The sequence below is a fragment of the Tenrec ecaudatus genome, chromosome 1 (assembly GCF_050624435.1).
Source record: "Tenrec ecaudatus isolate mTenEca1 chromosome 1, mTenEca1.hap1, whole genome shotgun sequence".
NCBI classification, from domain to species: domain Eukaryota; kingdom Metazoa; phylum Chordata; class Mammalia; order Afrosoricida; family Tenrecidae; genus Tenrec; species Tenrec ecaudatus.
In genome coordinates this window covers 32,971,682-32,998,762 of record NC_134530.1, presented here as the reverse complement: position 1 = coordinate 32,998,762, position 27,081 = coordinate 32,971,682, and the positions used below count along the sequence as shown (strand labels likewise).

General features: G+C 44.1%; 1 pseudogene; it reads left to right on the top strand.

Annotated features, from left to right (window-relative positions):
• The first annotated feature begins 14,754 nt into the window (after window positions 1–14,754).
• On the top strand, window positions 14,755–15,444 carry LOC142458082 (NAD-dependent protein deacylase sirtuin-5, mitochondrial pseudogene; annotated as a pseudogene).
• The last annotated feature ends 11,637 nt before the right edge of the window (window positions 15,445–27,081 follow it).

Sequence of the window (27,081 nt, the reverse complement as noted above, 5' to 3'; positions counted from 1 at the left end):
AGTTCGTTTGTTGAAAAGTGGGTCATTTCCATGGTGAACCACTGGGAGGGTTGGCCTAGCAACCGGCAAGTAGATAGATTGTTTTCAACTCTCTGACTCGACATGAGCACCCAACCTTGAATGCTGTACGAATATACTGTTTTAAAGTAAAATGTTTCAAGTTCCGTGTTTGGCGTGCAGCCTGACTACTGACCACAGCAACTCAAGCCCGTGGCTCTGAACCCTTCCCTTTCTACTCTGTGGCTGCAAACAACCCCGTCGGTGCTGGTCACAGGGGCAGTGGGCCGAGAGGTTAAGGCCTCCAGTTTGAGCAAAGCAATCCCAAGCCCATCCCTTCCCGGGAGCCAGTCCGTTGGTGTTTCCCCAGGAGGTAAGGAGGGCGTTCTATCACCTGTCGATACAGCCTTGGGCTGGTTCTCTCTCACCTAAGCTTTTGGAAGGCCCCTGACGTATCCTGGATTTCCTGCCGCCACCCACTGTCCAGAACTTTGGGATCTCCTCTCCCCCAAACTGCCCACACCCTGCTTGGCCTTCCAAACTCTGATGAAATGTGCCATTGTCACGGTCTCGGCTCTACCCAGACTCAAGGGTCCGGACGATGCTCAGCACAGTGCCTGTAAGCACTTGTAGCAGGTGCTCAAGAACTGCTTGTTGATCCGGATAGACTTCAAGGTCACGTGCTCCTGACTCCAGGCTGTGACAGCAGCAGCCTCTCCCCGGGTGGTCTCGTCAGAGTTTTGTCGTCCTGAAGTCTGGGGATCAGGTGACCTCACTCCACATGCCAGTGCTCCGTGTCTTGTTTGGAAAGGCAGACCAGTCTCTGCACTCTGCTGGGTCTCCATGGGTCCACTGCCCTTCCCACTTCAGCCCGGGGCCTCCAAAGCTGAGACTCCACAGATAGGAGCAATGCTCAGGTCAAGGTTCCCGGGAAGGACGTGTGTGTGCGTCCAGGTCGCAGGGCTCAGCCCGGGATTTCCTGCTTGCAGGCCCCAGTCCTGTAAATTCACTCACTGGCCTTGCCAGTGCCAAGCTAGGCTATTTTTAGGAGGGAGTGGAAAACTCTCTAAAGAAATTCCTTCCATTTTTGTGCACAAAAGAAACAGTTGCCACCTGGAGTTTAATTATTTATGAAATCCAGACCCACAGAACCCCTTCTTCTAGAGCAGGAGTTCTCAATCTTCCTAATGCCCCGCGGGACCCTTTCATACAGTTGCTCATATTGTGGTGACCCTCCAACCTCCATTGCTGCTTCATCACTGTCACTTGGCTACTGTTCTGAATCGGGCGACCCCTGTGAAAGGGTCGGTCAACCCCCAAAGGGGTCGCAACCCACAGGTTGAGAACCACTGTTCTAGAGACGAAATGACCACATAACTGGCATTCAAGACATCCGTGCACTCTACTGGAAGAAGAATATGTTCACTGTGTTTTAAGTATTCTGTAATTCAGGTCGTTTAATGTCAGGGTAGCCAGCCCCTAACAAACCATCACAGGTCCAGCAGGTGCAATGGTACAGCTATGATACAGAAAGATTACAGTAAAGCCATAGAGAATAAGGGAGATAGGAGAGAAAAAATGAAGGAGTCAGACACATTTCACAGTAGCATGCTCACCTCAACCCCGCTTGATGGTCCACGTGGAGATCCAGAGACCAGAGAGGAGCAGGAGGGAGATGGCGAGGGAGCAGGGAATGAGGACAGGAGGAGAGGGGACAGGGCTCAAGAGAGGACCAGAGGAGAGGGGACGGGAGGGAGAGAGGATGGGAGGAGAAGAGACAGGACTGGAGAGGAGACAGGGCTCAAGAGAAGGGGACCATAGGAGAGCGTGTCTTTATTGTTTGGGGCTCTTTGTAGGTAGCTACAAGTCATGCATATTCAGGAGTCACATACCTCACAAGGTGGATGGTAATCCCAGTAAAGTCTCTGAGCTCACAGGTGAGGAAACCCAATACCTGCAGTGGGGAAAGACCTGAGGGGGATGGGTGCCTCTGCAGGAGGAGATAATCAGGAATGTCTGCCTCTACAGGGAGACAGAATCAACCATGAGCTCACTTTAAGGCAGCACAGCTGTTGGGGGAGAATCTGCGGGAATGACATTTGTTAGTTTCCCACAATTTAACCATTCAGGCTGTGCTGCTCTCAGGAATAGCGAGAGATGGAATGTTCTGGAAGCCCTGACTCAGCCTCCGCCCCTGCCTCAGTCCCACAGTCACAGGACTTCTAGGGTGGAGGAACCTCAGAGACCAGTCTTGTTCTCTGTTTTGCAGGTGATGAGCCTGGGGCCCAGGAGGGGCAGTGGAGGCAGCCTTGTCTGAGAGGATCTGACAGTCTGGCCTTCCCTGAGGTTCCCAGGGAATCTGGGGTCAGGACGGCTGGCAGCTGTGCCTACAGCCTGGTGGCAGGGCCCCAGGGCTGGCTCTATTAGGCAACTCACTCAGGGGTGGACACTGAACATCCAGGCAGAAGACATGTGCAGGGTGGGTCCAGGAGCATATGCCCCGGGCAGGCACTCCCTGCCTTCTTGAAAGCAGCTTACTGCCCACACAGTAAGCCAGACTCTACTGTCAGTTTATTGCCTGGAGAGGAGAGGTTATATTGGAGCCCGCTCAGGAGATGTGGCTCTGAGGGTCCCCTGCTTCCTCCCACCATCTTCTGGCGTCAGAGCCCATCCCCCCTGGGTGGGTGACAGGATTTGTTTTTTCCATGCCCTCCTCTCCTCTTCAGAAGATCCTGGGTTTCAACATTGGAAAGGACCTCAGCCATCTTCCCAGTCTGTTCTTAGTAGGAATTCCGCCTCCAACATTCTTCACACTGTTAACAAGCTTCTGTTTTTTTGTTTTGTTTTGTTTTTGTCATCCAAGTGGGGTTTCTTTTTTGTTTGTTTGTTTAGTCATTTTATTGGGGGCTCTTACAACTCTTATCATAATCCATCCATCCATCCATTGTGTCAAGCACATTTGTACATTTGTTGCCCTAATCATTCTCAAAACATTTGCTTTCTGCTTGAGTCCTTGGTATCAGCTCCTCATTTTTTCCCCTCACTCCCCACAAACCTGTTTTTGAACACTTCCACGGACAGGAAGCTCATTACCTCTCAAGAGTATGGACTGTGGGGCCAGGCTGCCTGGGTTCAAATCCAGGACCTGTCCTTTGGACAGGTTACTTAACTGCATGGTTTCATTTTCCACATCTGAACGATGGAACTAACACTAGGGTCTACCTTGTCAGGTGCTTGAGAGTATCAAATGTACCTTATCCAAATGTATCAACAACCCATGTCCTTCAAGTGTGACCCTAGCAGTGTATTCTCCCTAAGCCACTGGTCATCAACATTGGACCCACAGGAGCTCTGTGTGTACCAGAGAAGAATGACTGGCTTTTCAGAAGCAGATCACCAAGTCTCCAACCTCTTTTCAAGGTCTCAAGCCTCCAGGCATACTAATCACTCGCACCTCCAAGGGACAGGCCCACATTTTAGAGAAGTCTTTAATTCCAATTATCCTTGATTGCTGAGTTATGAAAGAATCCTGATGCCGCTGGGCCCCACCACCAGGGACACCTTCCTGAAACAAAGGCCAGAAAGAAGAGAGGAGAGAGTGCTAAGGCCAGGGAAGTGACTGCCATTCATTATGATGTGGTTTGAAAATGGTGTCTCCTGGGTTTTGCAGGTAGGTGAGCCAGTAGCATGTTGCTAAACCCTGTTGGATCTGGGTTTCTGTGTCTGCAAACAATCTTGAATAAAACAGTTCCTTAAAGAACAAAGCAAGTCAGAGCAACATTGCACTAGTAGATTAGGGATTTAGACCCATACCCCAATGCAGAGAAGTAACTGGACCACAGGACTGTCATCAGGAACCTCTGCCTCTTTTACCTGGAGACCAGCACTAGAGTGTGTCTGGATACCGCTACAGAACATTCTGCCCAGGGACAAAAAATAAAGTGGATCCTGGTAGAAAAGAACAACAATATGAAACAAAACTTCAAATTCCATTTTTTTTAAAAATTTTTTCCAAATGCTTAAAGAATTCAGACTGGACCTATGGGAACCAGAAGAAGCCTTGAGGCTATTGCCTGGAATTATGCTTCAAACCTTGAACTCAAAAGTATGCTCCAAAGTCACCTTAAAATTAAGAGTTTAACTCCCAAAGGAAAGCTTATCACGCTTGAGATTTGTGCTTTTAAAAAAATTCTATAATGACAAATGGATGATGCTATTTGAGTGAAATGAAGAGCAATTTTTTTAAGCAGAGGAAGAAACAGCTGGCTCTTAAAAAATAAGATAAAACCTTCGTGGAGGGACAAATGTAGACACTGGCAGATCTGTTAGGAGGTCACACTCATGATCATGTAAGAAAGACTGCGACGTGAGTGGTGCTGAGCGTACATGGATGGACACTTGATACCATCAAGGCAGACCCAACAAAAGTGCCTGTTGCCTGGGGTGTCAGAGAAAAACATGGCAAAGATGAGTCTAGGTTTTTACCCATAAAAACTGAAAAGGCGGAGTGCCATCAACATAGATGTGGAAACAGTCCGGGTGGGAGCAGATTTTATGGGAAAGGAGGTCACATGGGCTTGCCAACATTAAAATGAGGCATAGACAACCTAATCGGGTGCATACAGAAAAAAGAAAAGTGTGTAATGGGGAAATAATTGTTTCTACAACTGCTGGTCCTAGAGCAATTGGATTTCTATATGCAAAAGAATGAACTTGGATCTCCACATTATATCCTAGACAAAGACTAATGCCAATTAGATCAACAGCCTAAATATAAAAGCCAGAGTCATAAAATCACTGCTTATACCAATTGTGAATGGAAGCATCCCAAATATCCTAAGAAAATGGAGTTGTTAAACTATTGCAACTTATTTTATTCAGAGAACACTATAGATCAATTAGGAACCTGGTGGCATAGTGGTTATGCATTGGGTTGCTAACCACAAGGTCAGCAGTTTGAAACCACCAGCCAATCTGCAGGAAGAAAATGAGGCTTTTTACTCCCATCAAGAATTACAGCCTGAGGAGTCAAAGGGCATTCATGGAGGTCTAGACAAAGACATGTACATGCAAATATATATAGGAGGATGGGGAAATAGATCTATGTGTCTATATTTATAGGTCAAGTATTAAGGTGGTGGAAGGACCTTGGGCCTCTACTCAAACACTCCCTCAATGCATAAATACCTTCTTTTATTAAATTGGAACTCTATGATGCTCACTCTCCCGACACAACGGCTGGAGCCAAAGTGGGTGAACAAGTAAATGTGGTGAAGAAAGCTGATGGTGCCCGGCTATCAAAAGAGATAGTGACTGGGGTCTTAAAGGCTTGAAGATAAACAAGCGGCCATCTAGCTCAGAAGCAACAAAGTCCACATGGAAGAACACACCAGCCTGTGTGATCGAGTGGTCCCAAAGGGATCAGTTACCAGGCATCAAAGAACAAAAAATCATATCATTGACTGCACACCTCCATGATAGGATCGCTGAAGACAAATGGGTGCATAAGCAAATGTGGTGAAGAAAGCTGATGGTGCCCGGCTATCAAAAGAGATAGTGTCTGGGGTCTTAAAGGCTTGAAGGTGAACAAGCAGCCATCTAGCTCAGAAGCAAAAAAGCCCACATGGAAGAAGCACACCGGCCAGTGCAATCACGAGGTGCCAAGGGACCAGCTATAAGGCATCATGCAAAAAAAAAAAAACCAACGATATAAGTGTGTGTATGTATGTGTATATATGTGTATATGTATATGTATATATATATACCATATTAAATGAAGGGGGAAGTGCAGAGTGGAGACCCAAGGCCCAAGTGTCGGCCAATGGAGATCCCCTCATAGAGGCGTTTAGGAGAGGAGATGGGTTAATTAGGGTGCGAGGTAGTACCGATGAAGAACACAGCTTTCCCCCAGATCCTGGATGCTTCTCCCCCCAACTACCATGATCCGAATTCTACCTTGCAGGGCTGGATAGGACAGAGGCTGTACACTGGTACATATGAGGGCTGGAGGTACAGGGAATCCAGGGTGGATGATACCTTCAGGACCAAGGGTGTGAGGGACGATGCTGGGAGAGTGGAGGGTGAGTGGGTTGGAAAGGGGGAACTGATTACAAGGATCCACATGTGACCTCTTCCCTGGGAGAGGGACAGCAGAGAAGGGGGGAAGGGAGACTCCGGATAGGGCAAGATATGACAAAATAACGAGGTATAAATTACCAAGGGCACATGAGGGAGGGGGGAAAGGGGAGGGAGGGGGGAAAAAAAGAGGACCTGATGCAAGGGGCTTAAGTGGAGAGCAAATGCCTTGAGAATGATTGGGGCAGGGAATGTGCAGATGTGCTTTATACAATTGATGTATGTATATGTATGGATGGTGATAAGAGTTGTATGAGTCCCTAATAAAATGTAAAAAAAGAAAAGAGGAGAAAAAAATGATTAGGGCATAGACTGTACAGATGTGCTTTATACAATTGATGTATGTATATGTATGAACTGTGATAAGAATTGTATGAGCCCCTAATAAATTGTTAAAAAAAATGAAGATAGTAAAAACACAGGAAGAAAATGGGAGGAATGTGTTACATTGTGGGGATTGAAATCATTTTCATGAAGCAAAGCATGTATGAACTGTTGAGTGGAAAGCACATTTGCTCTGTAAACTTTCACTCAACTACAATAAACAAGTTTAAGTGGGAAAAAAAAAAAGAATTACAGCCTGAGGAACCCACAGGGGTTCCTTGCTTTGAATCAGAATTGATTCAGGGGCAGTGAAGGTGTGCGTGAGAGAGATCGATGAATAACCTACCTTCAGTGAGGGTGAGCATAGAGCGGGGCCATCCATGTCAGAATAACGCATTGTTCTCAGTGACTAGAATTCAGTGGGAACCCCATATCTGTCCTTATATCTATGATTTATGTGTCTCTGATTCACTTTAGAGACATCATTATAATTTTATGATACGAGAACATGATAAAAAATCTCCCTGGGGAAGAACAACAGAAAACACAGGGGAAGGGAGACAGCAGTTGGTGCGAGATGTGAAAATAATAATTTATAATCTACCAAGAGGTTATGGGGGGGAGGAAGGGAAAAAAAGGAGGAGTTGATACCAAGAGTTCCGTAGAAAGTAAATGTCTAGAAAAGAATGAAGACAACATATGTACAAACATGCCTGATGCAATTGATGTGTGGATTGTAACAAGAGTTGTAAGAGTCCCCAATAAAATGATCTTTTAAAAATATTTTTTTAAATCTCCCTGGGGCATAAAGTAATTTCATGGATAGTGACATTAATTTAGCCAGTGGTATAGAATTTACACTGTTCAGAAAGGACCAGGTAGTGTTTCCTTCTGCTGTGCGTAAGGTCTCTATGGGTCAGAATTGACTCAGTGGCACCTAATAATAACAACCTTCACACGTCTCAGGGTGTGCAGGTCCAACCATATCAGGAGGTGTTTCATGGCCTCATGGTTGCTTTGTAAGATCATAATATTCCATTGTGAGCTATTCCAGCCTTTTGCTTTATGGAACATATTGCAATCCATGGGGAGCATGTGTCTGTTCGTGTTCTGACTCCTTTGGGGTGTATTCCCAGTGTGGTATTGCTGAGTCACATGGTATTTCTGCTCCCAGTTGTGTTCGGAAGCACCATATTGTTTTCCACAATGGTTGTGCATGTTTACAAGTCCACCACTATCTATAAATAGAGTTCCAATCTCTGTACCATCTCCAGAATTTTTTTAAATTTGAACTATTGTTGTAGGTATAAGGTGGTATCATTGTTTTAATTTGCACCTCACAGATGGCTAGTAATCTTGGGCATTTCCTCATGTTGATTAGCCATTCGAGTGTCATTCCTGGTGAATTGTCTATTCATATACTTTTCCCACTTTTATAAATTTATTTTGTATGGTTTCTTTTTTAAATTTTACTCATTTTATTAGGGCCTCATACAACTCTTATCACAATCCATACATACATCAATTGTGTAAAGTACATCTGTACATTCATTGCCCTCATCATTCTCAAAACATTTGCTCTCCCCTTAAGCCCCTGGTATCAGCTCCTCATTTTTTACCCTTCCTCCCCGCCCCCCGATCCCTCATGGACCCTTGGATCATGTGTTCTATTTCTTATTGAGGTGTGGCAGAATACTATAGATTATAGTAATTCGTCCCTTGTCCATTGGGTCATTGCTGAAGTTTTCCCCAGTAGGCAAGATCTCATTTTGCCCTCTTTATGAGGTATTTTGATGTCTATAGTGTTTTATTTTAATAGATCCCAGTGATCTATTTTGTCTTCCACTGTGTGTGCTTCCTTTATCATATTTGGTAGTCCGTGTATGTCCTCAAATAGGGCCCTTAAATTTGTCCCAATTTTCTTACTGCTGATCTTTAGAGCTCTGCTGTTTCAATTCAGGTTTCTAATCCAGTTTCGGTTTGTTTTTGTGCATGGGACAAGTTATGGATCCTGTTTCATTTTTCTACTGATGGAGATCCAATTTTTCCAGCACCATGTATTGAAGAGGGTGTCCCTTTCCCATTTAATGTTTTTTGGTCCTTTGTTGAAAACCAGTTGCCTATCAGTGGATGCTTTTATTTCTGAGTTTTCTGCCTTGTTCCATTAGCCTATGTCTCTATCACTGCCAGTACCCGGATGTTTGACTACTGTGACTGTGCAGTAGTTTGAGGTCGGGCAGCGCAAGACCTCTTACTTAGCGCTTCTTTTTGAGGTCTTATTTGATTATCTTGAGCCTCTTTCTGCTCCATATGAAGTTGGTAGTTTTGCCATTTCTTTAAAGAATGAACTTGAGGTTTTAATCAGAATTGCATTGTATTTGTACATTGCTTTAAGTAGTATTGACATGGTCACAATATTAAGTCTTCCTTTCCATGAACAGGTCTCTTCTGATTTCTTGTAATAATGTTCTATAATAGAAGGGTCACAAGGAAGGGAAGAATCAACCAGGGCGCTATATAGCACCAATGAAACACACAATATTCCTCTGGTTCTCATCCCCAACTATCTTGACCCCAGTCCTGCCTTTCACTTCAGGCTAGACCGAAGTGTGTACATTGGTACAGATAAGAGCTCACAACATATGGAATCCAGATCAGATAACCCCTCAGAAACAGAAATGTGAGTAAATACCAGGTGGGTAGAGGGAAGGTAGAGGGAGGAAGGGAGGAGTGGGAACTGGTCATAATGATCAATGTATAACTCCCCCATACTACCACCAGGGGGTTGAGCAATAGAAATGTGGGTGAACCATGATCCGAATTCTACCTTGCAGGACTGGATAGGGCAGAGGTTGTACACTGGTGCATATGGGGGCTGAAGGCACAGGGAATCCAGGGTGGATGATACCTTCAGGACCAAGGGTGTGAGGGACGATGCTGGGAGAGTGGAGGGTGAGTGGGTTGGAAAGGGGGAACTGATTACAAGGATCCACATGTGACCTCCTCCCTGGGAGATGGACAGCAGAGAAGGGGGGGAAGGGAGACTCCGGATAGGGCAAGATATGACAAAATAACAATGTATAAATTACCAAGGGCACATAAGGGAGGGGGGAGCGGGGAGGGAGGGGGAAAAAGAGAACCTGATGCAAAGGACTTAAGTGGAGAGCAAATGCTTTGAGAGTGATTGGGGCAGGGAATGTGCAGATGTGCTTTATACAATTGATGTATGTATATGTATGGATTATGATAAGAGTTGTAAGAACCCCTAATAAAATGTTTTTTAAAAAAAAGAAAGAAAAGAAATGTGGGTGAAGGGAGACAGTGGTCGGTGTAAGATATGAAAACAATAATCATTTATCATTTATCGAGGGGTCATGAGTGTGGGTGGAGGGAGGAGAGGGACGGAAAAAGAGAAGCTAATAACAAAGACTCAAATAGAAAGTAAATGTTTAGAAAATGATAATGGCAACAGATGTATGGAATGTTCTAAGAGCTGTAGGAGTCCCCAATAAAATGATATTTTTAAAAATGAATGATAATGTTGTGCAGTTTTCTTTGTACAGGTCTCTTGTTTGTTCGGTTAGATGTATTCCTAAGTAGTTCGTCTTTTGTGTGGCTGTTGTAAAGGGTATTAATTTCTTGATGTCCTTTTTGGAGCCATCTTTGCTCATAGCTAGGAATCTAATTGAGCTGCTTCTCAATCTTGCATCCTGCTACTGGACCGCATCCCTCAGTTGTTTCCTACAGTCTTCTTGTGGAGTCTTTGGGTTTCTCTTTCTATAAAATCACATATGCAAACACTAAGATCTTCTCTTAATCCGTTTTTGTTGTCTAATGATTCTGGCTAAGATAATAAGATATTGAATAAGAGTGGTGGTGAGGGACACCCTCATCCAGTGCCCATTTCAGGGGAAATGTTTACAGTATTTCCCCATTAAGTGTGATATTGCCACTGGATTTTTGTATTTGGCTTTTATTATGTTGAGGGTTTTCCCTTCTATTCCTTTTGTTTGTTTGTTTGTTTCTTTCTTTCTTTTTTGTTTTGGTTTGGGGTTTTTTGTTTTGTTTTTTAAACATTTTATTAGGGGCTCATAGAACTCTTATCACAATCCATACATACATCTATTGTATAAAGCACATCCGTACATTCTTTGCCCTAATCATTTTTGAAGCATTTGCTCTCCACTTAAACCCTTGGCATCAGGTCCTCTTTTTTCCCCTCCCTCCCCGCTCTCCCCTCCTTCCTGAGCCCTTGATAATTTATAAATCATTATTTTGTCATATCTTTCCCTGTCCAATTTTTCCCTTCACCTCCTTTTCTGGTGACCATCCCCCAGGGAGGAGGTCACTCGTAGATCCTTGTAATCGGTTCCCTCTTTCCAACTCCCTCTCCCTCTATCCTTCCAGTATTGCCACTCACACCCCTGGTCCTGAAGGGATCATCCGCCCTGGATTCCCTATGCCTCCAGCTCCTATCTGCACCAGTGTACAACCTCTGCTCTATCCAGACTTGCAAGGTAGAATTCGGATCATGGTAGTTGGCGGGTTGGGGTGGGGGGAGGAAGCATTTAGGAACTGGACGAAAGCTGTATTCTTCATCGGTGCTACATCACACCCTGACTGACTCATCTCCTCCCCTAGACCCCTCTGCAAGGGGATCTCCTGCGGCTGACAAATGGGCTTTGGGTCTCCACTCTGCACTCCCCGCTTCATTAACTCTGGTAAGATTTTTTGTTGTTCTGATGATGCCTTATACCTGATCCCTTTGATACCTCGTGATCGCACAGGCTGGTGTGCTTTCTTCCATGTGGGCTTTGTTGCTTCTGAGCTAGATGGCCGCTTGTTTACCTTCAAGCATTTAAGACCCCAGATGCTATATCTTTTGATAGCTGGACACCATCAGCTTTCTTCACCACATTTGCTTGTTCACCCACTTTGTCTTCAGTGGTTGTGTCAGGATGGTGAGCATCATAGAATGACAATTTAATAGAAGAAAATATTCTTGGATTTAGGGAGTACTTGAGTGGAGGCCCAATGTCCTTCCACCACCTTAATACTAAACCTAAAAATGTAGGCACATAGATCTATTTCCCCAACCTCATATATGTATTTGCATGTACATGTCTTTGTCTAGACCTCTACAAATGCCCTTGGCCTCCCAGCTCTTTCCTCTATTTCCCTTGACTTTCCTCCTGACCCACTATCATGCTCCATCTCCACCTGGGTTTCAGCTATACCTCTTAGTTACATTACCCTTGATCATGCCCTACCATGCCTGCCACCCCCACCTCACCACCAATTTGGATCACTTGTTGTTCCCTTGTCCCTGGGCTTGTTAACACCATTCCCTTTTCCCCCACCTCCCCCTATCCCATGTCCCCCTGGAACTCTCAGTCCTGTTGTTTTTCTCCACATAGTTCATCCAGCCTATCTTATTTAGACAGACCTGCAGAAATAATAATATGCACAAAAACAAGACAGAGCAAAACCAAGCAACAATATACAACAAAACAACAACCACTGACAAAGAACAAAACAAAACACAACAAGAAAGAAAAGCTTGCAGTTAGTTCAAGCATCGTTTGTTGGCCTTTAGGAGTGTTTTCCAGTCCAGTCTGTTGGGGCACCACGCCCTGGCCCCAAAGTCCACTTTCAGCATTCCCTAGGGACCGACCTTGCCGCTCCATTCCCTTGCTGTTCCGCTGCACTCACCCAGTGCTTTGCCTGAGTGTGGCAGGATCAGATCGGGCGCAATTCCCACACTGTGTCTCCAGTGCTGTCCCCTGCAGGGCCATGGGTCAGTGAGGGACCTCATGTCTCATATTGGGGCTGGCCATGTGGTCTTCTCTGTGGACTGGCTGCTCTAATGGGGTCATCAGCCTCAGGGCCTGGTGGGCCAGGATGTGCTCCACTCCCTCCTACTCTCCCTCCATCTGCTCCCGTGTGCTCAGATCAGACATGTCCCTCTCCCGGAGCTGCAGATTCAATGCTGTCCTTTGAAATAAATTCTTCAGGGGGGAGGCACAGGCATCCACTTAGTATTAGGTACTGGAGCCAGCCTCCCAGACCTCTCCGCTGGTCCCCTACTCCACGCCGGAATTTTGCATTCACACCTTGCAGCACTGGGTTGAAGTCTGGTCCCCCTTTCCCTGTGGAGATATAATAATACCCTCCCCTTGGGTGGGTTAGCGCCCCATGCCCCCATTCCCCTTTTCTTCCTTATATTCCTCCTTTTTTTTTTACCTTTCCCCACCTCCTCCCCAGTTGTCTACCATGTGTATCTCTGCATTTGATCTGGTCTCTACCATACTACACGGTCCTCACCCCAAGAATGTTTGTATACAGTGGCTTTTTACCCTATGCCTCTTTTACATTTTTTTTAATACTTACCTCAGCGGGCTCATGTTGTACTTGTCCTTTTGTGCCTGACTTACTTCACTTAGCATGATTTCCTCCAGTTCTTCCCATGCTGCTATGTGTTTCATACATTCATCACTGCATTTTAATGATGCATAGTACTTCATTGTATGTATATACCACAGTTTTTTAATCCAATCGTCAATTGATAGAAATTTGAGTTGCTTCCAACTCCTTGCAATTGTGAACTGTGCAATTGTGAACTGTGCTGCAATGAACATTGGAGCACAGATGTCTGGTCTTGGTTTGTTTCTTGCCTCTTCTGGGTATATGCCCAGTAGGGGGATTGCTGGGTCATATGGTAACTCTATTTCCATCTGTTTTAGATATCGCCAGATCGATTTCCATAGTGGTTGTACATACTTACAGGTCCACCAGCAGTGGATGAGAGTTCCTGTCTCCCCATAGCCCCTCCAACACTTGTTGCTTTCTGATTTTTTGAATTGGGCTACCTTTGAGGGTGTTGACTGGTACCTCATTGTTGTTTTAATTTGCGTTTCTCTTATGGCTAAAGATTGGGAACATTTTCTCATATATTTGTTGGCCATTCGGATTTCTGCCCCTCTGAAACTTCTGTTCAAGTCCTTTGCCCACCTCTCAAGTGGGCAGTTAGTTTTTTTCTTTTTGGAAGCTAGCAGAGTATTGTAGATTTTAGTAATAAGGCCTTTGTCTGATGTGTCATAACTAAAGATGTTTTCCCAGGCCATGGACTCTCTTATTACTCTCTTGGTGAATTTTTTTATGTGCACAGGTGTTTTATCTTCAGTATATCCCATTTGTCAATTTGTGTCTCCTCTGTGTTTGTGTCCTTTCCTATTTCTGATAGCCTATGTATTCCTTGTGCCAAAGTTCTCAGGTTGGTCCCATTTCCCTCATTGATGGTCCTAATAGTTTGGGGTTTATCTTCAAGGTCTGTGATCCACCTTGAGTTTATTCTTGTGCATGGAGTGAGATAAGGGTCTTGATTCATTTTTCTCCAGGTAAATATCCATTTTTTCCAGCACCACTTGTTAAAGAGGGCATCTGCTTCCCATTTGATATTTTTGGGGCCCTTATCAAAGATCAGTTGTCTATATGCTGATGATCTTATTTCTGGGTTTTCAGTTCTTTTCCATTGGTCTGAGTATCTGTCATTGTACCAATACCATGCAGTTTTGACCACTGTGGCTGTATAGTATGCGCTAAAGTCAGGTAAAACAAGCCCTCCCACAGTGCCCTTCTTCTTGAGGAGTTCTCTGCTAATTCTGGGCTTCTTCCCTCTCCATATGAAGTTGGTAATCAGATTTGCCAAATCTTTGAACAAAGATGATGGTACTTGTATCAGGATAGCATTAAACTTATATAGTGCCTTGGGCAGAACTGACATCTTAACTATATTGAGTCTTCCAATCCACGAGCATGGGATATTCTTCCATTTGTTGAGGTTGCTCTTGGTTTCTTGTAATAGTGTTCTATAGTTTTTCCCATAGAGATCTTTTGGTTTTTTAGTCAGGTATATCCCTAGATATTTCAATTTGTATTTGGCTATTGTGAAGGGTGCCGCCTTTTTTTATCTCTTCTTCTGTGGTCTTATCCAATGTGTATAACAGTCTGATGGACTTCTGTTTGTTGATCTTGTATCCTGCCACTCTGCCAAACTTCTCTATTGCTTCCAGTTCTCCCCTTGTGGAGCTTTTGGGATTTTCCATATATAAAATCATATCATCTGCAAATAACTATAGTTTCACCTCTTCCTTCCCCAGACGAATACCTTTGATGTCTCTTCTTTGCCTAATGCTGTTAGCTAAAACATCCAACACGATATTAAATAAGAGTGGGGGGCCGCCGTCCCGCCTCCGGTGTGCAGTCCCTTTCAATACTCTGTGCAACCAAGAGATCCAAATGCGCTCTCTCCAGATTATTCCTGGAAGACTGATTTCTCAGCTGTATTGCCGACTGCAGTCACCAGCTTCTGCGCGAGCCAAATTCTGCCCAGCCATGGCTCATCCAAGTTCAAATATGGCCGATTTCCGGAAGATTTTTGCAAAAGCAAAGCACATAGTCATCCTGAGGAGGGCTGGTGTGAGCGCAGAGAGCGGAGTCCCCATGTTCAGAGGGGCTGAGGCTACTGGAGAAAATGGCAAACTCAGGACCTGGCTACTCCTCAGGCCTTTGCCCGAAACCCATCCCGGGTGTGGGAGTTCTACCACTACCGGCACGAGGTCATGCAGAGCAAGGACCCAAACCCGGGCACCTGGCCATTGCCCAGTGGGAGGCCTGCCTGCACAGCAGGGCCGGAGGGTGAAGGTCATCACCCAGAACATCGACAAGCTGCACAGCAAGGCCGGCACCAAGAACCTTCTGGAAATCCACGGTAGTTTATTTAAAACTTAGTGCACCTCTTGTGGAAACGTGGCCGAGAATTATAACAGTCCAATTTGTCCATCTTTATTGGGAAAAGGTGCAGTAGAACCTGAAACGGAAGATGCCAGGATCCCGGTTGAAAAACTTCCCCGGTTTCACTTCCATGGACCCTGCGGAACTACGCTTCCAGAAGCCCTTGCCCCTCATGAAGCGGAAACACTTTCTTAATTGTCTTGGGGAGGGAAGAACAGACCATGCATCTATCTTCTGGGACACAAATGGAGGCAAAACAATCTTGTGAATGGTGAAAATATTAGAAGATCTCAAAATATCCTGTGATTCCACTGCTGGAGCCCAGCCTGTGGACAAGTGATAGAGGCTGAGAAGCAACAAGAGCAAAATGTGTAGGAGTCAGAGATGGGTAAAGTTAGAGCTTGTTTTATTTGCTTTGAACTCAAATAAGGGATACTCTGAAGCTGGGTTGGTTACTGGGGGTGGGGAGAATGTAATTAGACTTTCTTTTAAAAAAAACACTTCATCTGAATGATATAGTTGCCCTTTGGGGTGTTTGCTATTTGGGCAAAGAAAGTATGTATAGAAGGTAAATATTGCTATTCTTCAATCTGACTTTTGCACAAGGTTTGGGGGGAAATTAAATACCATTTGGTGCAGTTAAAAAAATAGTGGGGACAAGGGGCATCCTTGTCTGGTCCCTTTTCTCAGTGGGATAGTGTTAGTCTTTTCTCCATTGACTGCCACATTGACTGTTGGTTTTTTCATATATATCTTGTATTATCTTGAGGAACTTTCCTTCCATTCCTATCTTCTCAAGTGTCTTAAACAGGAATTGATGTTGGATGTTGTCGAATGCTTTTTCTGCATCTATCAACATTATCATGTGGTTCTTATAGTTTTTTGTGTCAATGTGACAAATAATACTAATGGTCTTTCGTATGTGGAACCATCCCTGCATCCCTGGTATGAATCCCACTTGGTCATGGTGAATTATTTGTTTTATATACTTTTGTATTCTGTTGGCTAGTATTTTGTTAAGGATTTTTGCATCAATGTTCATTAGGGATATTTGTCTGTAGTTCTCGATTCTTGTGGGATCCTTGGCCGGTTTTGGTATCAGAGTTACACTAGCTTCATAGAAGGAGTTCGGGAGCTTGCCATCTTTCTCTATGCTCTGGAAGAGTTTGTGTAGGATTGGTGTCAGTTCTTCCCTAAATGCTTGGTAGAATTCTCCAGTGAAGCCATCTGGTCCAGGGGATTTTTTTGTTGTTGGTAATCCCTTGATAACTTTTTCTGTTTCTTCTATTGCTATGGGTCTGTTGAGATTCTTGATGTCCACCGAGGATAGTCTAGGGCGGGATTGTTTTTCCAAGAATTTGTCCATGCCTTCCAAATTGTTGAATTCATTGGAGCACAGTCCTTCATAGTACTGTGTAACTATCCTTTTGATTTCATTAGGGTCTGTTGTAATGACCCCTCTTTCATCCCTTCTTCTTGCTATTGAAATTTGTTCCCTCCTTTCTTTGGTTAGGTTTGCCAGTGGTCATTAATTCTGTTTATCCTTTCAAAGAACCAACTTTTAGCAGTATTAATTTTTTCCATAGTTTTCTTATTTTCCCTCTCCTGGATCTCAGCCCTGATTTTTATAATTTCTTTTCTTTTGCTATTAGTAGGATTGTCCTGCTGACTCTGCTCTGGTTGTTGTAGATTTTGTGCCAGCGTATCAAGCATGAGTCTCTCTTCCTTTCTCAGGTGTGCATGTATTGCTATGAAACTCCCTCTGATAACTGCCTTTGCTGTGTCCCATAAGTTTTGGTACGTCGTGTGCTCATTTTAATTGGTTTCTAGAAATTTCCTCATTTCATCTCTGATCTGTGCCAGTATGCACTCCTTTTACAGTGGAGAGTTATTCATCCTCCAATTGTTTGCTTTTGTTTCCCTTTTGTTGATTTCCAGCCTTATGGCACAGTGGTCAGAGAGAGAGGTCTGTATTATTTCAATGTGCTTAAATTTATGTAGATTTGCCTTATGCCCCAGCATGTGGTCTATCTTTGAACATGTGCCATATGGACTCAAAAAGAATGTGAAATTTTTTGTATTTGGATGAAAAGCTCTGTAAATATCTACCAGGTCAAATTGTCTAATTGTGGTATTTAGCTCTCTAGCCTCCTTGTTGAGTTTCTTTCCCTGTGATCTATCTTTCTCAGAGAGTGTTGTGTTGAAGTCACCCACTATAATTGTGGAGTCTGTGATTTCTTTTTTAATCTTTTGGAATGTTTGGTTGATGTATTCAGCTGGTCTCTCATTTGGGGAATATATGTTTACAATGCTTACTGGTTCTTCACCTACCTTTCCCTTGAGCATTATATAGTGTCCCTCCTTATCTCTTTTTATGGTTTGCACTTTGAGGTCTGTTTTATCCGACATTAGGATCGCAACCCCTGCTTTTTTTGTATTGCTGTTTCCTTGGTAGGACCTTTTACAGCCTTTGATTCTCAGCCTATTTTTGTCTGTAGCCTTGAAATGTGTCTCCTGTAGGCAGCAGATTGATGGGTTGTGTTTTCTAAGCCAGTCTGCTAGTCTCAGTCTTTTAATGCCTGAGTTCAGTCCATTGATATTCAGGGTTATTATCGCCATCTGCAGACTCTGTGATGTCATCTTATACCTTTTGTGTTGGGAGTTTTCCTACTTTCCTTTCTCATTAGTGTGTTGTGCATGTATGTGTGTATCATTCTTGACTTCTTTCCATCCTTAAGCCAATGCTATCTTGGTGTCTGTTTTCTCTTTGTTGCCCTCTGGGTGAGGTTGTTCTATGTGTTGGTCTCTTATTTGTGCTTGGTGAGTGTTGTTCTCCTTCCCATACTGGGACAGCAAGGGTCTTTTGTAAGGCTGGGTTTCTTCTAACGTATTCTTTGAGTTTTTCCTTGTCTAGGGAGACTCTTACTTCTCCATCTATCTTGATTGATAACTTGGCTGGGTAGAGTATTCTTGGATTTGCGTTGTTTTCCTTCAATTTTTGGAATATGTTACTCCACTCTCTCCTCTTCTTCATAGTTTCTGCTGATAGGTCTGAGCATATTCATATGTGGGAAACTTTATATGTGATTGCTTGTTTTTCCCTAGATGCTCTCATGATTTTTTCCTTTTCCTCAAAGTCTGATAGTTTAACTATTATGTGCTTTGGTGACTTCTTTGGGGTTCAGTCTTGCTGACATTATTTCAGCCTCCTAAATGGTTGCCTGGTTTTCATTCATTAAACTGGGGAAGCTTTCCTCCAAGAATTTTCTCACTATTGTTGCAGATGACTTCTTTGCTATGTCTTCCTCCAGTAAGTCAGTGATTCTAATGCTGTTCTGCTTCATAGCATCAGACATAGCTCTTAGGTTTTCTTCAGCTTCTCTGATGATTTTATTAGATTTTTGTTCACGTTTGTTAAAGTCTGCTTGGCTGTCCTCCAATTCACTGATGCAGTTCTCTGATTCCTCCAATCGATTCTCAAGGCCCGTGATTCTGCTACTGGTTTTTGTTATCTCCTCCCTAAGCTCCTGTATTTCCCTTTGGTGTATGGCCTTTATCTCCTCTATCATTTCATCCTTTTTCTTTATCTTTCCCCTCATATCCTGTATGACTCCAAGCAGCATTCTGAACATTTCTTTCTGTGGCAGCTCAATGTCTGCTTCTTCTATGTATGTTGTTATGTTCGGGACATCTTCTGCCATTGCCTTTTGTTTCTCCTGTTTTTTTCGTTGAGGTCATTGGGGCTGATGGCTGTTTGTGTTGCGTTGTTTTAGAGGGACCAGGTGCCATTTTCCAGGGAGTTGAAGAGCACTGGCTCTCTCTGGGAAATTTATAGGAATGCTTCTTCGAACTGCCTACAGCTGATTTTACTATGGGATTAACCTACCTCTTTATCCTCCTGTGGCTTCCCTATCAGAGGAGTGCCCCAGAAGGCTGGTGGGTTGCCTGCTTTGGTGTTGCAGAGATTAGGCAAAGGTACCTGCAACAGCTTGGAATGTTGATGAGTGTTGGCTGAGCTGCTTTAGGCCCCCAGGTACACAGGCAGGAATTCCCTGGTGAGAAGTTGGGCAGAGTATCCCCTAGAGAGAAAGCAGGCCTTTCCCTAGCCACGGGCTAGCTACACAGGGTGGAGCTCACGTAGCTGGGTGTGGTACAGGCGTAAATGCCCTAGGGCAAAGGGAGTGTTCTGGAGGTCAGCAGTGGAGTAGGAGAGAACAGGAAGGAGACAAAGAGGAGGAGAAAAATTTTAAAGTAAGACCATTTAGACTGTGCAGGAATATAGGGAAGCAAGGGAAGTAAAAGCAACTATGTAGCTGAGTCCCACTCCCTGCCCGTGGAGCTGCAAGGGTTTAGACCCTGCCAAAGGCAGGCAGCGGGGTAAGCCGCAGCTGAGCTGCGAGAAAGCCGCTGATACCGTGCTGGGGCCAAGGTCAAGCCCCAGCCGGCTTCCACTGAGGTAAGCCAAAAGTCCCCAGCCCCTCAAAACCCCATGGGTCTGTACCTACTTATTATCTTTATGATGCTCTTCCTGCATTCCAGCAGTGTTGAATTTCCCTCTAAGCAACTCTCCTGGGCTGGATTCTGTGGGTTCCCTCTGTTATGTGTCACTCCGTTGCCATCTTCCCCAGATCTATTCCTGTTTTAGTGAGTGTTTTTTATTAGTGTTGGATATTGTCAAATGCTTTTTATGCATCTGTTGATATGATTGTGTGGTTTTAATTTTTTGTCTTGTTTATGTGGTGCATTCTATTGATTGTTTTGGAAGGGTGAACTATCCCTGCATCCCTGGTATGAATCCCATTTGATCACAAGGAAGTATTTTTCTGATATGTAGTTGGATTCATTTGGACAGAGTTTTGTTGAGAAATTTTGCATCTATGTTCATGAGGGCTATTGGCCTGTGGTTTGTTGGGACTCTTGGAAACACCTGAGGTTCTGTCACATCAGTTCCAACTCAGAGCGATCTATGTACCGCAGAACCAACACCGCCGGTCCTGCATCATCCTAACAATTGTTCTTATGTTTGAGCCTGTTGTTATACTCTCCGTTTATCAAGGTATTTGTTTTGTCACTGCTGTAGTTCCTTTGTCAACACAAGGTAGACTGGATTAGTAGTACCCAAATCAGCTGTAATAAACTTGGATAAAAGGCAGATCTTGAGAATGATTGGGGCAGTGAATGTGCAGATGTGCTTTATACAATTGATGTATGTATATGTGTGGATTGTGATAAGAGTTGTATGAGCACCTAATAAAATGTAAAAAAAGAAAAGAGGAGGGGGAAAAAGAAAATGATTAGGACAAAGAATGTACAGATGTGCTTTATACAATTGATGTATGTATATGTATGGATTGTGATAAGAGTTGTATGAACCCCTAATAAAATGTTTCCCAAAAAAGGCAGATCTTCTTTGGGGCTTCCATTTAATTCTAGCCCCCATCTAAGAACAATTAGTTCACAGAACATGGCCCTGAGTGATGCTGGTCCTCATGAAGAGATCACTGAAGATATGGGTGCTAGAGCAAAATGTGGTGAAGAAACCAAATTGTGCCTGGCTACCAGAAAGAATGGCATCTCGGGTCTTAAAGGCTTGTTTTCAAACAAGCAGCCAGTTTAGTGAGGCATCAACTAAGTCCACATGAAAGAAGCACACCTCCCTGTGTGCTCCAAGGATCATAGATAATAGAATCCAAATCTGAGTAAGGGAATGATACCAGAGCTGAAACTGTGAGCACTTTGTTTGCAGAAGGCTGTGCATGACAAAGAAAGCCCCAAGTCAAAAAAAAAAAAAGAAAAGAAAGCCCCAAGTCCTTTGTAGCAACCACACGTGGATTGAGTCTCCAGTGACTCCTCTCTGGACATAGTAGATGATGTGGTTAGCCTTGTCCCGCAGCACGCACGATGACGTCCATTGTGGTAGATAGTTAGGTTAAAATTCAATATCTCATCATTTGATCTCCCTTTTGACCTATTTAAATGTTGTTTCAGGTTTTTTTTGTTTTTTAAAGTGAAGGGTAAATACACATAGACTAAATTCTGACCATAGATCAAGGATTTGAATAGCCTTGCTATCATGCAGAGTGAATTGAAAGTGTATTGTTGCAGATGTAATTAGGTCAAAATGTATCACCTTATTGATTTTTTGCTTGTTTTCACCTTATCGTTTGATCTCCCTTATGACCCATTTAAAATGTGTTCTCAGTTTTAATACCTTTAACTTTCCTTTTGATTGAGGTTTTTCTATTTTACTTGGTTATTGTTGTTAGCTTTTGTTGGTGGTGGTGTTGGTGGTTTTTTTATATGTTCTTCTGTACATGAAATCTGGGATCAGTAAATCTACAGAGATAGTAACTCAATGAATGGTTTCTTGGGTGTGGCAGAGGAAGCTGGGGGGAACTGGGGAGCTTAGAACAATGATTTCAAGAAAGAAGAAAATGCTCTAAGATGGATCATAATGATGATGGTGCAGCTCTTCTTGATATGATTGGACGATTGAATCATATGATATGTGGATTATGTGCCAGTAAAACTTTTTTTTAAAGCTCAATCCTGGATCAGTGAGCACATGATCAGAGCACAGGACTTGGGGGTCAAGTTCCCACTTAGCCCCCAACACTTCCCATTGTGAATTGAAATGTCTTCTCAAAAAGATAAGTTCAAGTCCTAACGCCTGTGCCTGTGCCCTTGTTTGGAAATAAGGTCTTTCTTCGAAGGTGCTATCAGTGAATGAGATCTCTCAAAATAGGGGCAAAGACCCCTGGTAGCATGCTGACTCGGCCTATCGCTACTAGTGAGGGTCTGTTAATGGTTAAGCACGTGGCTGCTCGCAAGAGTCTGACAGTTTCCAACTGCCGCACAGGGCTTTCTAGGCTGACATCTTTATGGGAAGACCAGGTCTTTGTTCCTCAGAGTATTTGGTGGGTGTCAACTGTCAACCATGTTGGGTCCTGGGATGCCCAGGACAGTCCTGGACCCTTGCACACCCCAGATGTCAGCAGGATGCTTCACATACCCCAGATGTCAGCAGGGCCCAAGTCCTGAACTCAGGTCTAAAAAGGAAAATCCGCATGGCCACTGACTAGCAGTCCATTCAGCTGTGAGTGGGAATGGATTGTGTGGGAGGAAGAGGCCCAGTTGGGAAGGAAGGGTTGAAAAGCTGGACATGCAGACAAGAGTGACCATTATTCCAAACAGCCCCTAATACATCATCACAGGTCCGGTAGGCTCAATTATACAGTGATAATAAGTAAAGATTATAGTAAAGTCATAGAGAGCATAAGAGATAGAGAGAGATTGAAATAATGGAGTCAGACACATTTCATGAGAGCATACTCACCTCAGCCTCACTTGGTGGTCCACATGGAGAGAGAAAGCGAGGTTGTTAACCAAGGCTTATATATTCTCTGAGGATGTGCAAGCCCCCCAATTACAGGTCAAGACATATGTCACAGGAAGGGGTTGCACTACAGGTAATACAGTATTGGGTGGGGGACAACCTAGGGGTACACACGCTGTAGGAAGAGGAGGAATTAAAGGTACATATGTGACAAGATGGGTGGACCCTAGATTCATGATGGTGGCCTAACCTTGATTGCTTTAGAGCTGGAGACTTTATTGAGCCTAAGCTTTCAGGGGAAGCGATCCACTGTCCCTAACAGCAGGGAGTGAGCCCAGCCTATTGAGAGAGGAACAGTGGTGTCTGCTTACTCTGGATGGCTGGAGTCTTCAGGGAGATAACTCGACAATCCTTTACCATTAGTTGCAAGCAGTGTTCTTAGTCTTTATATATTTGGGGGAGACGACTTGGCAGAAATCTTTCTGTTTCCCACACCTCCCCTCTCACTGAGGAAGAACTTCCATCCAGGGAACTTTATTGTTGGCCCCTGATATGTTCGTAACTTACTATGAAACTTTTTGGGGTTCTTTTTAACTCAGTTTACTGAACTGAAAGGTGGGAGCGAGTAAACTAGAAGGCCTTCTTGGGCCCTGACTCCTCCATTCTCAGTATCGCCCAAGTCCTGACCAGCCTCATCTTTGCGTGAGGAGCTGCCCTAGGTCAATACCTCCTGGTGGTTCAGGCTGGTTGCAGGGTATATGGGGCATCCAGCCCAGCAATCCATGGGTAGGTGTGGTGAGATTCCTTGGGTGGGGAAATACCACGGTCCTTGGCTTCGCTCAAGAAAGAAATTCATACCAAAGCCTGGTTTGTAATCCAAGTGGGGTTTTTTTTATAAAAGAAAGGAGTCTCAGGTTTTATAGTCACAAACCTGGGCACCCTCATGTGGCACCCCTGAGGCCAGAGAGATGAAAAGAGATCGCAGCACCGCAGAGTGAAAGGTATGTATAGTGGGTGGAGGTGGAGGTGGAGGTGGGGGGCAGTGGTCTCCAAGTTCCAGTTGTTAGGGCCTTCCCCTGGGAGGCGTGGTTGATGGCACTGGTTGAACACATTGGCTGCATTAAGCCCACCTGGCCTATATTGGGCCAATCCAGGTGTACCGCCCACCTAGGTGTACCACCCCTTCCTGGCTTGAGGCCTGAGTTGGCGCATGCCCGGTGAACACCCTGAGGCCTTGTTCTGCTACCTAACAATTTCTGCCGACCCCAAGGATGCTCTTTGGTGGCAGTCTCGCCTTTCTACATGGCACAGCTGCTGTGGTGCCCTTCTTCAGCCCTTGCCCCCAGTCCACGAATGGGCCCACATCACAATACATCATGGACCCAGCAGCAGGGTGTCATTTGGGAGAGCCAGTCACATCAACTTCTGTGGTGAAACAAAAGGTTCCCTGGTGATGAAATGGGTTAAGCACTAGGTTGCTAACTGAAAGGCCAGCAAATTGAACCCATCAGACATTCTGCTGGGGGGCGGGGGTGGGAGTGGGGATGAGGCACTCTGCTTCCAAAAGATGTATAACTTTAGAAACCCTGTGGGATTGCTGTGAGTTGGAATCGACAACAGCAGGGGTTGTGGATGAGGGGACATAGAAGGTGGCCTGCTAGCCTTTAGGGTCGATGTGGGTTGAGAAACATAGCAAGAACGAGAAGAGGACTGTCCGTGCAGGACACAGCTTTTGCAAAGGCCCTGAGACCAGAACGTACAAGGGGACTTCAAAAAGTTTGTGGAAAAGTGGAATGGAAAGATTGTGGAATTTTTCCAGGGATCATTTGAATCCCACTCACTTTTGGTTTGTTTGCAGAACACTAGAGCTAGAGCTCAGAGATAGAGAGTGACACCAGATGATGTGCAGGAAGCAGCCAGGAGCCAAATCAGGAGCATGATTGGGGCCTTGGGATTTATTAAAAATGTAATAGGGAGCCATTAGAATTTTTTTAGTATAAAAATGCGATCAAGTCTGTCTCCTAAAGGGAATAAAGAATAATAAAAGGAATACGAAGCGATGAATACCCATGTATCTACCACCCCACCTTAAGTAACAAATCGTGACAGACACTTCCAAGACCCTTGGTGCCTCCCTCCCAGTGCTGAGCACCTGTCCTGACAGGAGTGTGACAAACACTTACTGAATGAGTGAGAAGGAAGGCTTCTGAAGTTTAAAGAACTGGGAATTTGAATAAGAAAGACATGGATTCAAATCCTGACTTTGATACCTTGGGCAACTCACAGAACATTCTCCAAATGTAAAATGATAGTACCTGAAGTCCTCTCATTTCAGGGGGATGAAGTCCTCTAACTTCAGGAAAAGTCAAGGAAGGAATATATGAAGCAGTACAAAGGACTGGAAAAGAGAATATTTGAAATGACAAATTTCCAAAATTAATTTATTCCATCTAAAGTCTAAAGGAAGGGTCAAGCTGGTTTTTAATTGAGGCAGATTAAAATGAATCATTTAGTAGAAGGACAATTAAGTTTCCTTTCCGATCGGTTCCATCGATGTTGTCTAACTCAAGTCTCTTCGCATATATTTGAAGCATCTCACTTCCTTTTAGCGATGACATTGTCCAGTGTTTCAATCGGAAGTTCAACAGGTGGCTGGGAGAGAGATTATCCAGACTGCAGGATTTCTTGGAAACCAGGCAAGGGGGGCAGGGCACGCCTCACTTCCTGGACTAGCATATATTTCAGGCTGATTAATCTTTGCTCTTTCTCTTAAGGTGCTTCTTTTTGTGAAATTTTTCCCGGTGATTAGGTTCAATAGAGAAATGCTCTCGTCCATGGTTGGCCATGGCATCTAGAATATATCCGTAGAGAGAAGCGTTAGGAGTAACAAACGGCCCAACTTAGAAGAGAATAGAATGCAGGGCAGCAGCTCCCACTCCCCATCCCCATATTTAAAGACAGTGTTTCTGGTTCCTTAGAATGCCTTCCACGTTCTCTTGCCATTAACTCTACGCAGTGTCACTGTGTCTGAATGTGAGCTTGTCGGCTTCCAGGACGCAAGGGGTACCATTCTGAAGATGGTTCTTAAGAGACCATGGTTCCTCATGGGATGGTCAACGGCCCTCATCCTAGGTGCTCTCTCGTAAGTCAATGGAAGAGGTTTGCATTGCTGCTGTCTGATCCTTATAACTGGCTTGGTTTATCAGGTAATTACTCGTTAACAGACTGCATTAACCTCTCTGGGATGGAATATGCAATATCATAGGGTCACACGCTGGACTGACTGGAGCCAGTCACTGCTGAAACGAAATATCGACCTGGGTGGACTTGGAGCAAAATGATGCCCAGTTCTCTATGCTGTTAGCAGCAAAGAGAGGGCATAACTCAGAGTCCTTAGTTGTCACAGCTAGAGGACGGGAAGAAGTCCTCTTCCTATCTGTCAAGAGTAATCTTAAACAGTGAACATCAGGATACAAGGATACAATGAATATACATACAAGTGGGAACCTGGAGCGTCTTGTTTAGTAGGTAAGTGTCTTCAATATGTGAGCTCCTTTCTAAGGGCTAATTGGAGGACCCCCTGTTAGAAAGATCATTTGAGATGTGGCATATGGTATGTGGTTTATTGGTCCTCATTGCAAGGATAGTGTACAATTATAATTAGAGGAACAGGTGATCATAGCAAAACTTAGAACAAGGAGACACACCAGTCAGTATAAGTTCTCTTTTGCTTCTGGCAATTGGACTTGTGTAAGACAAGGTGACACTTTAGAGAAGAGGATTGTTGGTATTAATATTTGATATAACATGGTATGGAAAAATTTTTTACCTACACCTGGTGGTCTTTTCCCCTCTATTAGTCTTCTTTGGGGAAAACAAACTGAAATTAGGGGAAATGATAACTGAACCAGGAAGGAGAGACATGGGTCTTTGGGGAAGGTATGTTTTAAACTTTTGAAATATATATATATTAAGTGGTCAATATTGATTGGAGATGGATTCTATTTATTAGAGGATGTAAACAGCAATACCCCAGTTGTTGAACTCAATTTCTTTCAAAATCATGCCCGAACACTAAAAAGTTTGAAAACAACGTATTTCTCCCATAAGAAATCCTGGGAACCACATAATTGGGCCTGAGGCCCCCAAGTTACACTATAAGTTATTTTTTTTCAGAACTTTTCCACAAAGGTTGTGGAAATACCACCTAAAACCTCCAAACACAATAAACACGGTACATTAAATATAAAAACACAACATAGTAAATAAATACATTAAATATCAAAACAGTACACATCCAGTTCAGTCAGAGATTTATCGCCTTCATCTTTATTTGTACTCACAAATGCCTGGTCTCTCGTTGAATTTTTCAAACCAGCCCCGGCTGGCTTTGAACACAGAGGGGGCGGGGGCGATGCTCAGTGCAGGTTCGCGCAACATTTTTCATTCAAGCATTTAGCTTTCTCACCTATCACTACCTCAGATGCGCTATTGCC